This window comes from Etheostoma cragini, chromosome 2 (assembly GCF_013103735.1).
Source record: "Etheostoma cragini isolate CJK2018 chromosome 2, CSU_Ecrag_1.0, whole genome shotgun sequence".
In the NCBI taxonomy this organism is placed as follows: Eukaryota; Metazoa; Chordata; class Actinopteri; order Perciformes; family Percidae; genus Etheostoma; species Etheostoma cragini.
In genome coordinates, this window is record NC_048408.1 from 3,631,978 (window position 1) to 3,643,044 (window position 11,067).

The window sequence follows — 11,067 nt, forward strand, 5'->3', positions numbered from 1 at the left end:
GCCGGACAGATGTGTCCCTTTAATAATTGCTTGGTCACACTGCCAGTGTGATGGCTGCTGCCATGGTAACCAATCAGATCCACTTAAAATCCATGACTGCAATTCACACAAACATATTCACACACTTACATACCAACATGCTTGTTTTTTTCTTTTCACCAAAGTAAAGAAAATAAGTTACTGTTATGCGGCAAAGGTTATCATGTTAGTGTTCAAGGCTAAGGTAAGCGTGTGTGTGTGTGTGTGTGTGTCTAAACAGACACCGAGGCAGTCTAACGCCTAAAGCCACGCTATTGTATCGGCTATTGGATTAACTGAACGCATGCTAATAGACATACTCCAAAGTCTTACACTGACAGACACACACTATCCCACTTTCTTTCCAACACACACACACACACACACACACACACACACACACACACACACACATACACACACACGCACCCACGCAGTCAACATGCCTGATTTCAAGGCTATGTGCTTGGTTTATTGTGTGCAGTCTGCTCTCTGATTGCGAAATGTTATTTTGTGCTCAAGGCCACATTTCTTTCCATCAAAAGAACGCCGTTATTTCAAACAGATTGTACAATCTGTGTTTTGTCTGGATAAATCTCCATTCACTGAACAGAAACATAAAGGAAGCTGACTTTCATCCATTTAAACCAGGCAGTTGAATGTGAATAAACGAGGCACTTTATTTTGTCCATAATATTATTATTATTAGGCTTTTTTTTAGAGTTATCTCAAGACACTTTACAGATAGAGTAGGTCTAGACCACACTCTGTAATTTACAAGGACCAAACAATTTTACTAATTCCCCAAAGAGAAAGCATTCAGTGTGACAGGGGTGAGGGAAAACTCCTTTTAGGAAGAAACCTGGGACAGACCCAGGCTCTTGGTAGGCGGTGTCTGACGGGGATGGTTGGGGGTGTTATGAATAGTGACAATAACAGACACAACAACAGATAATTGAACACTAACTGAAAATATTAATATAAATAGTAATTTTCCAGCAGTTCATAGCATAGCAGGGCACTGCAGAACGTAGCAGGATGTAACAGGGCATCGCATGACGTGTAGCAGGACCAACAGCAAATGTAAATGTACTGTATTTATATAGCGCTTTTCTAGTCTTAACGACTACTCAAAGCGCTTTTACATCATACAGGATACATTCACCACTCACACACATTCATACACTGTGGCCGAGGCTGCCGTACAAGGTGCCACCTGCTCATCAGATACACACTCACACACATTCACACTCCAATGCGCAGCATCGGGGGCAACTACGGGTTCAGTGTCTTTCCCAAGGACACTTCGACATGGGACTGCAGGGCCAGGGATTGAACCCCCAACCTTCCGATTGGCAGGCAACCACTCTACCACTGAGCCCCAGCAGCATCCATGATTTTGGAGTCTCCCTAATACAAGGACACATGCTGGGCAAAAATAACTTCCCAAATATATACTAAAGGATAACATGTTTTGGGGGATCTAAGATCTAACAGTCTCCCACAGTTTGTTAGCAGATGTTAAATGTCTCTTTTCTAATCTTGATGCAGAGCTTTCCAACTCATGAGCAACTGGAGTTGGTATTGCTACACCATCCTAAATCACTCCATATCCTCAAATAGCTCTTTACATGATATAAAACTTTTTTTTTTGTCATTATGTAAACATTAATAAACAGCAAAGCGTATGCTGATCATGGATCTCAAATCTGGGTTTCACTATATTCATACAAATTAGGTTTGGGGAAAAAGATCAAATTTAGTCTCTAGGTCATTTGATACTTTCTCAACCATCTCTTTCTTTTTATTTTGCTTAAACATTTTCACTGGAGTCTAAACTACATATACTAATTAATCTAAATAGGAAGTCATAGTAATTATCTCATACAAATTAAAAAATGTTTTATCATATTATTTCTTATAAATTGTGTTTGATCTTTTTGTCAAACTAGGATATGCTTCTATGGGGAGACACTGCAGGGGAGTGGAAAAAAATAAATAAACTAATAGATATTACCATGCCATTTACCAAGTGGATTACTTCCATTAAGACATATGTTTTTGTATTAAAATAATTCTGAAGTTTTATGTTAAAATATGAAAATTTGACATTATCTAATGCTAACTATTGCTGAATTTAGTAGTGATTTTCATTTGCAAATACTCAAAGTGTAGCAAAATAACCACCTAAAGGGGTATTTTGGACGTTTTTTCCCCAGTAGTTGGAAAGAAGACATGCTATGGAAATCAATTTGCCCAAGGGGGGGTCAATGAAAGTAGACTTTTTATTTCACTATCACTGTTTTCCGTCAGCTTGTTCATAGATTTCGACTTTTCCAATCGTACTCAAAGGCAGCTTTATTACACAGGAGAGAGAGAGAGAAAGAAAAGAGTCCAGGAGACATAGCGGCGTTTTGTTGTTGTAGCACACATGCAGCTATCACACAAACTCCCTGGCAGTTCAATGCTTGTGTTTCCTTTTTTACCCTTTAGAGAGTTTTAAAACCTTCTTGTGGCTGCGATTGAGGCAGTGATGTTTCCTGTTTCCTGTACAGGACACTCACACCTCCTCAAACCATAGCTCAAAACACACTGAATAGTCTGATCTCCAGTTACATGACTGTTAGTCTGTGTCCACGACGTTCCACTTCTGGGATCGCTCCGTTGTTGCCGGACATTCCGCTGGATGTCACTCTTTTTGGCCGGATGTTCGTCTCCTTCCTCTTTCTCTTTGTTGGCATTCTAAACTCCGGTGGATTTCTGAGGACTATGGTTACCTGGTCCTCAGATCTCTGCAGGGTAAATCCAGACAGCTAGCTAGACTATGTGTCCAATCAGAGTATTCTGTTGAGCAATTTAAACAACATTTGAACGACCACTTTCTCCCCAAGGCTATTTTGCAGCGGCACTGTTGCTAGACCAGAGCACGTTTTTCTCCCATCCCAGAATGCTGTGTGGACTAGCCAGACCCTCCTAGGAGGTGGCTCTGGAGGAAGGTCTGGCAATGCCAGACTAATCCAGTTGGCTCTAAAACTGGAGGGCAGAGACAAAGAAAATCTCAGAGAGTTGACGTTGTAACGTAATGCAAAGCAATGTCTGGAAAATGACTTTAATAAAATGATTGGATTACTTTTACTTCCTACAACCTTTGCCACTCACTTGTTGTCTCTGCTCTGCTTCAAGCTCAGCAGCAGCACTGCAGAAAAAGCCATGTTATGCTGACCTCATACCAAACAACGATTCCACTGTCGCAAACTAATATTGGAATGAAATCCTGAGAGTTGCTAGAGTAGGCGCGCTGCCGTCATCTCAGTCATTAAAAACTCAGTTTCCTGTCTTGACGGTCAGACCAAATCAAACATGTTTTATATGATCAAGTCTTGGTGGCGAACAGGGCCGGCGTATGCTATAGGCAACCCAGGTGATTGCGGTGGCCGTCAAACAAGTCTGCTTGCCATTAATAATAGAATTAGAATGATAACAGAAATAAAACATCATCCTAGGGCGCCCCCACAGTGACACGTTTACTTGTCAACCTGATTATTAGATTGAATTGATGATTATTCTCGATAATTTCCTAATTGGGGGGAAAACTTCTAACTAAATCCTTTGTGATGTGATGTTTCCAGTTGCTGGATCAGACTCAAACACGGGGAGCTCTGAAGCAGAACTGTGCGTGGCTTAGTGTCCACTCTCAATGTACAAATAGAGACGAGCAGCAGCACAGACCATGCCTCTGCTGCAGCTCACCTTTCATGGTCTGTGCATCTTCAGGTTCATAATATAAGCTCTGTTGTGGTCATGCTGCGGCAGATGTGTCCCTATTTTTGCTGTAGTTTTGGGTTTCCACCCCCGATGGAGAGCAGCGTACAGCCACTTCCCTAAACTGTCTCGTTCAGAGACCAGCATCTCCAACGGGGCTCTGTGTCTGTCAGGAGGTCTGAGATCTACCGTATCCTACTCTACCGAAGAGTAAATGATGCTAGGCTACATGTGTGCTGACTCAGATATAATTAGAAAAGTCGATCTACAGGAGAATAAATAGATGAAAGTTGCACAGAATGCCTGAGAGCTTTACTGCAATACATTACATTATGTTTTTATAAGTGGTTTGTAATCTATGTTTTCCTTTAAAGATATTCCCAGCGTAAAGTGATTCAGAAAAAAGTTTAAAAAAAATAAATGCATAAAAATTCACCAGAATGCAGACTCTAATGCTCTAACTTTTCAGGGGTTTGACCCCCAAACCCCCACATCATAAGTCACAATGCACACAAATCTGGAAACAAAACACTGGGCTTTGGGTTATCAGACCAGTTATGATTAGACTAAATGTTGGTGCCATCTAACTTACATGCAAGCTTAAAACCAAAATGCACATGCATTTGCATTGGCAATGCAAGAGTGGGGGGTGGCTAGGGCAACCAAGGGGCCAGAACCGGCCCTGGTAGTGAAGGTATATCACGAGATAATTGTCAAAAACCAACGGGTGCGCTCCCTCCAGCACCAAACATGAAGCAGATCTAAAGAGGGAAAGTTGCCGATTTCCAACCCTTCTAAGTTTTACCGATGGATAAATGCCAACATGCGGGTACTGGACACATTCATATGTATGTAGGGCAGAACAGAACATTGGCAAACTTCCCCTTAAGTTACCCGCTAACGGTAGCTGTAGTTGACCCTGCAAGATCCCCAGTCTTTACATCAGTCAGTCTTTAACGTTACATGTGAGCTGGTGTCAGACTTTAGTCTTTTCATAGTCTTTCAGTTTAAAATAGGCATTCAACAAACAGACAATTTTCTGTTTTCTATTTTTTACTACACACTTAGTCCATCTGTTGCTGCTCTACAATGCAGATATCTCTGGTGTGGATGAGTGAGTTTTTTAATTTCTTTTACTCATTACCAGTCAGTCACCCCTGCTGATTTGAAAAAGTCTCATGCTTTTGACGCATAGAGCCTTGAAGATTCACACTTTCCTTATGTACTCTTTTTGATTTGCTCTTGAACGGATGTTGTGTTTCTTCAACGGCGTTTCTAACTTGAAGAAATTCAAGTTAGAAACGAAGAGAAGGTAGAGAGAATGTGAGAGAGCATGCATGAAAAGATGGGAAAGAACAAAAGAAAGGGATACAGATAAAGATAGAAAGACAGTTACCAATGCTGGAAATTTTTTATTGTTTTCTTGCAACATTCTCAATGAGGCCGCGACGCTAAGGTCAAACCAGTACAATAACTTCCACACTATCACAACCCCAATGGCTCTGGTTTTCAAAGCCCATATATATATATATGTATATATATATATATATATATATATATATATATATATATATATATATATATATATATATATATATATATATATATATATATATATATATATATATATATATATATATATATGTATATATGTATATATATATAATGCCATATCAGAAAAGTGTATCGGCCACATACTACTTCCAAAGTTGGACTGCACTGTGCGCAGCAGTCTGTGAGTATCTCAATAACACAGCAAAGCACACCAAAACAGAAGTGTGCAGAAAAAATGGAATGGCCTTCAATATTGTCAGTGCAGTAAAGCACACTGTTGATGATAGAAAAATAATATATGACTGCTGTATTAAAGGCAAAGAAACTCCTTAATACTGTGCATTACATGAGGGATATTTATTTTCTCACCGGCTGAGTTATTCTATTCTGTCCTTGTTCATTCACGTCACATCATGAACTCGCTCCTACCACACAGGTAACTCATTTCCTGTCTCCACAGGCCATCTGCTCCTCTTGACTCCTCTCAACAACTCCAGTGATTGAGAATGAGGTACTGGACTTCTACTGGGCAGGAACTTTTACATTTACCACTGCTTCCTTGCTGCGAAAGCACACCATATTCAACCTACGGAGTAATAATTTATTATAATTTATAATGTTGTTGCCAAGGGGATTGTGGCTCATCATGGTGGTTCACATCATATCTCCTTCAACAGTCAACGTAGGTTTCTTTGGTCCACCAAGCAGCTTTCTTTATGTTTAGAAGATGATCGTCCTGATCATCTTCTAAACTTAAAAAAAGCTTGGTTCTTTTGGGGAATGATTGTACAGATTCATTAACATTAATAAATACCATTTATTCATATACAAAGGCATTTACTCCTTAACTGGGACGGTTTGGGACTGAATGGTGGGACTTTGCTATGGACTAAATACACACGGTACACTGGTAAGAGAAAATTAGGTTTAACTATGTATCCATCTAATTTAAAAAGCTCTGATTACTGTATTGTGTCAACAGATAAAAACAAGTTCCTTCCCAAGACTATTTAACAGATCCCCATCTTTTGTGACTTTAGATTAGCGATCTAAAGTCACCAGTGACCAGTGTCTAAGTGACTGATGGGAACAACAATCTTTGAAATTGCTCCAGTGTTAAGCGAGACCACTGCGGTCAGCAGCAGCAAAACAAGTTGCAATGCAGCATTAATGGGCAATGTGTCACCTACAATGTCCATCTACTACAAGTGCTGTTTTTGCCACTGAATGGCTCAGCTTGTTATTCTAAGTGACAACATTATAGAAATCATTCCTACAGAGATAGGCCAAAAGTTGTCTTGGTTAGTCTTTACACTGTTCTAACAATTACCACTTTGGTGTGGTTGAAATGGCTCCCTAGCTCATCCATTTACATGTGAAAAGGCAGTGGTAGCTTAACGGTTAGAGAAGCGAGCTTGTGACTAGGAGATCTTCTGTTCAATCCGGGGACCGACAGGATAAATGTGGGTGCACTAACCCTTCCTTATTACCACCAGTGAGGGGCCCTGGAGCAAGGCCCTTAAACCCAAGTGCTTAGTAGCCAGCAGATCAGATCAGATCAAGTTTGCACTGTGAATTTGTGTTACTCTGTGAATGTGATCAGGGAGAGCTGATCACACTGCTCTTACTGGACTAGTGTCAAAGATGTTTGCCCACATTAGTCACTTATGCATGGGATGAAAAGGGCCCAGGTAGAAATCCTCATTTAAAGTGTCAGTCCTGGTTGATTTGGCGACACTTGGGATTCCAAGTGCAGTAGTTTAGTACCACAGCCAACCTGAGCAGCTGGTGTATCTGTTCACTGTGCAGCCAGACAAACTCATGTTGCTTTCAAAAAATAAAGATGTCACTCAAAAGTGATTGCAACAGCGATCTGACTTCAGGGTTGCACACAGCGTGAGTCGTTCTCCACACAACAGCAGGACACAGTAAAGCATGTTACCTTGCTCAGGAGTTGGAAGGGGCAAAGTCTGCTGTCTGCAGCTCTTCATCCAACTTATTCCTTCTTGTTCCATTACTCCTTTCCAAATAATAATGATCAACTGACAAAGAAAAGCCAAAATGACTGTCTTTGATTTGATGCCTAAGTATTGCTGTGAATCCCGGGAATGGTGGACGCCACCGCAACAAGTAATTTGAACTGCTATAAATAGACATTGGCCATTTTAGATCATCCTTTCGTTGTTCTCCACTTTAAATTTCATCAATGACATAAATGTGAATGTGTCTTTGTTCATTAGGATAAGATGGGTGGAGGTTTTGGTTTGAGTTGAGCCAATGTTAAAGTTGTAAAAATGTGTATTGTTTTATTTATTCATTGTTCACACCCCATTATCATTTTGTTTGATTTGGGTAGTCCATAAAGTGACTTTTGCTGTGTTTTCGCATGTTCAATATTTTTGCATGTATCCTCTGTTATACTAAAATAACAAATACATATATTCATTGTTACCCAGTGAAATTACTGATATAGCAGGGTGAGAGGGTGGGATACCACTTTTGCAAGGTGTTGTATCCGTGTCACATTCTCAATAGGGGCTGAGCCCCCTTAAAGGTCTGATCCTAGAATAAGCCCTGCATAGATATACTGCTGAATGTTAATGCATTGAATTGCTATTTCATCATTAATATTAAAAAATAAAGAACAATTATTAAATTAAACCCAAATTCCAAGTGAAAGGATCTGCCATTTACTGATATAAGTACATGTGCAGCTTCCACAGAAACACTGTGTGGTACATTCTAAATGTTGCTAAAATACAATTACAGTAAATTAGGCCTAAATTAGGCTCACTAGTGACACAATTATTGGGACAGAACATCCTTAGACATATGATTTAGACATCAAGTCCAGTATGTATTGTATTCTCCCTTGCCACCTCAGATTTGACTACGGTGGAAAATATAGAACATTTAAAACAGTATGGATGGTTGGGGTTTAATTTCGAATCAATCAGAGGTTGTGTATGTGTGTGTGTCTGTGTCTGTGTGTTGTGTGCATGTAGCTGTTAAGGAAAAAACTCAGGAGCAGTGCACCTAATTTTACATACATGAAGAAGTGTCGGTAGACTTTGATGAATAACAGAAGCGTTTAATAAAATCTCTAATTAAGGGGAAATTAGGATTGTGCAGTTATGCGTCCTTTAAAGTTAAGATGAACCTTCAATGTAGACAAAGATAGACATAAACACATATGCTTAACTCCAATCCCTCAGCAGAGACATAATGTGTTAATTGAGAAGTGTACTTCCTCAATACAGCTGTAAGATTTACCGTCATCCATGGAGACACCGAGTTATAGTCCTTCTCTGTCTGGAAAGGTGATGAGGTTTTGTTGGACACTGTTCTGAGTGAGAACAGGGTAACACTGTCTCAACTTATAGAGCATGGTCAAGAACAAGGTCAAGGCAACTTTATTTAGACCCGCAGGTTGATTTGGTTTGCAGTGAGAGTTGATTGGGTCCGCACCTCCTTCTACACACACACCTACACACACACACCAAACAAAAAACTTGAAGTTGGACAATTGTGTAGCAATCAGCAGTGTTGTGGTATCATGAAACTAAAGGGAAAGCTTAGACAACATCAGGTCATTCATAGGTCTGAGGACAGGGGACGAGTAGGGGAGCCAGTCTCCAATAACCATAACTGATCATGTATAATTAACTTTGTCTCTCTACAGATTTAGAGTCTAGGCAGCTGCATGACAAGGGAATGTTTTATCTCAGGACTGTCTCCTTTTGGAGGTTGTAGTGCTAGCCTCACTTTAGCATACTTCCCAGAGAGACAAAATCAGGCTTTAGCATCTTTGTTTATTGCACCTGCAATATCTTTGTTTACCTTCAAAGTTCAGCTAAACATAAAAGTTTAAATCAACCATCAGGAACGTTAGAGAGTTAGGACAGCACTGTAGAATAAAACATCATGGTCAAACTGTACTGTCTGCTTAAGGGCGTTTTCACACCGACAACCTTTGGTTTGGTTAAATCGAACTAGAGTTTCTTTGCTCCGCTGGTGCGGTTTGTTTGGGCAGGTTGGGCACGAAAAGTGGACCAAAGCAGCGTACTGAGACCTGCTTGAAGAGGGGCTTGAAGAGGTCTCGGTACTCTTTCAGTCCAACTCTGGAGCGGTTCATTTGTGGTGAGAACGTGATCCATACTTGCACAGCACCAACTATACATAATCCGGCAGTCTGAGCTATTGTCTCCTGTAGTCAACTGTGTTTAGCAGTCTACAATGCAGCAGAGCAGCGAGATGTAGCAGCATGCAGAGTTTGTCTTTCAGAAATAGACTGCGGTCAAGCTCACCGTCCGTCACTCGTATCTCCGTGGTCAAACCAGCTGCTTCTAAAATTGCAGACAGATGCCGGCAGAGCAGAGCAAAATCTCTGTGACCAGAGCAGACGTGATAATGCCTCTTGCAAAACAATGTGTGATAATTTTAATAAAATGAGCTGGTTTGACCACTAGACCAAAACACAGGACCTTCTTCCTCTGTTTACTTTCATGCTTCCACCCCTGGTTAACCTCTTATTTAGGCAAGGTGTATTATTTATCTATATTAATTTAGCGCCAAGACTGATTTATGCACTTTGAGGCAGTGGCCACTTAGGTCAAGCCAGTAAAGTCTACAATTTTCTTGGGACTATAATTTTTTTTCTCCGTTTTAAGGCTATGTAACTTTTCCCGCTTAGCGGAGTTGTCCCATTATGTCTCATTGGAACTACAGATCCGCAACCCAATCTGGCAAACTCCCATAATGCAATTATGTATGGTAGAGAGCCGCAACGCAAATGCAGAAGTGCCGTTCACACTGTTCTGTCAGTTATATAATGAAACAATTTTGGAAACAGTATATTAAGTTACAAAAAGTTCTCTAATTTTGCTTCAACACTTTCAGAAAAGCTAGTTACAATTGCAATTGCTTGCTAGTTGTAGAATGTTGCGGTGCTCCCTGCATGTGCCCTATGTCCTCTTATTCTCAGCTTCTCAGCCATTTCTTTTCTTTTCGTTTTTAGATTTCATTCCCCCAGAGTTACGTTGTCATGTGAATTTTAGCATGGTATATTTATCTTCACAATTAGAGAACAAATGTTACATGGTTTATGAAGATATTACACACTAACATTTTCTATCTCAACACAATCTTTCTGGGGTTTGGGACATCCCAAGGTTGACACACTCTGTTGTGCTCTCTGTTTCTAGCATCTGACACAGTATGTATGAAAAAATGAATAGCTTTATCTTAACAGCCTTAAAAAGTAAGCCAGCAATGGAATAGTAGCTGTGGCATGAACATAGGCTGATTAGTGGTTAACAGGTTTGCTGAATGAGCTTGGAACTGAGTTTACATTGCTTTCATGGTGTTTCTTTAAAGATGATGATGATGATACAAGGGGCACAACCACACACACATGCCCTTCATTACAGCCCTGTGGAGAGGTTAGTGACTCTTCACACATGCATGCTGTGGACCACAGTGGTATCCTACAGAGCAATCATTCACCTCTCCCTCACATACACACACTCCTTCTGTGAGTCTTGATTCTTGACCTCGACTACATTTGCTATTATATAAAAGAGCTACATTATGTACACACCTGCCGACACACATTGCTGACGAAGAAGAATATGATTACTATGATAAATATATGGTTGTCTCACATTATTCTGGCTAATCGGATGCATAGTGCTGGAGTAAAGCCTGATAAGTGCTGGATGTCTCTCCCGCTAT

General features: G+C 40.3%; 1 long non-coding RNA gene across 1 annotated transcript; it reads right to left on the reverse strand.

Moving 5' to 3' along the window:
* Window positions 1-3,811: 3,811 nt before the first annotated feature.
* Window positions 3,812-10,834, reverse strand: LOC117936703. The gene is made up of 3 exons (XR_004655004.1): window positions 10,825-10,834; window positions 9,303-9,305; window positions 3,812-3,975 (listed from the first exon to the last, which is right to left on the reverse strand). It is a non-coding gene; the product is annotated as an uncharacterized LOC117936703 (long non-coding RNA).
* Between the last annotated feature and the right edge of the window lie 233 nt (window positions 10,835-11,067).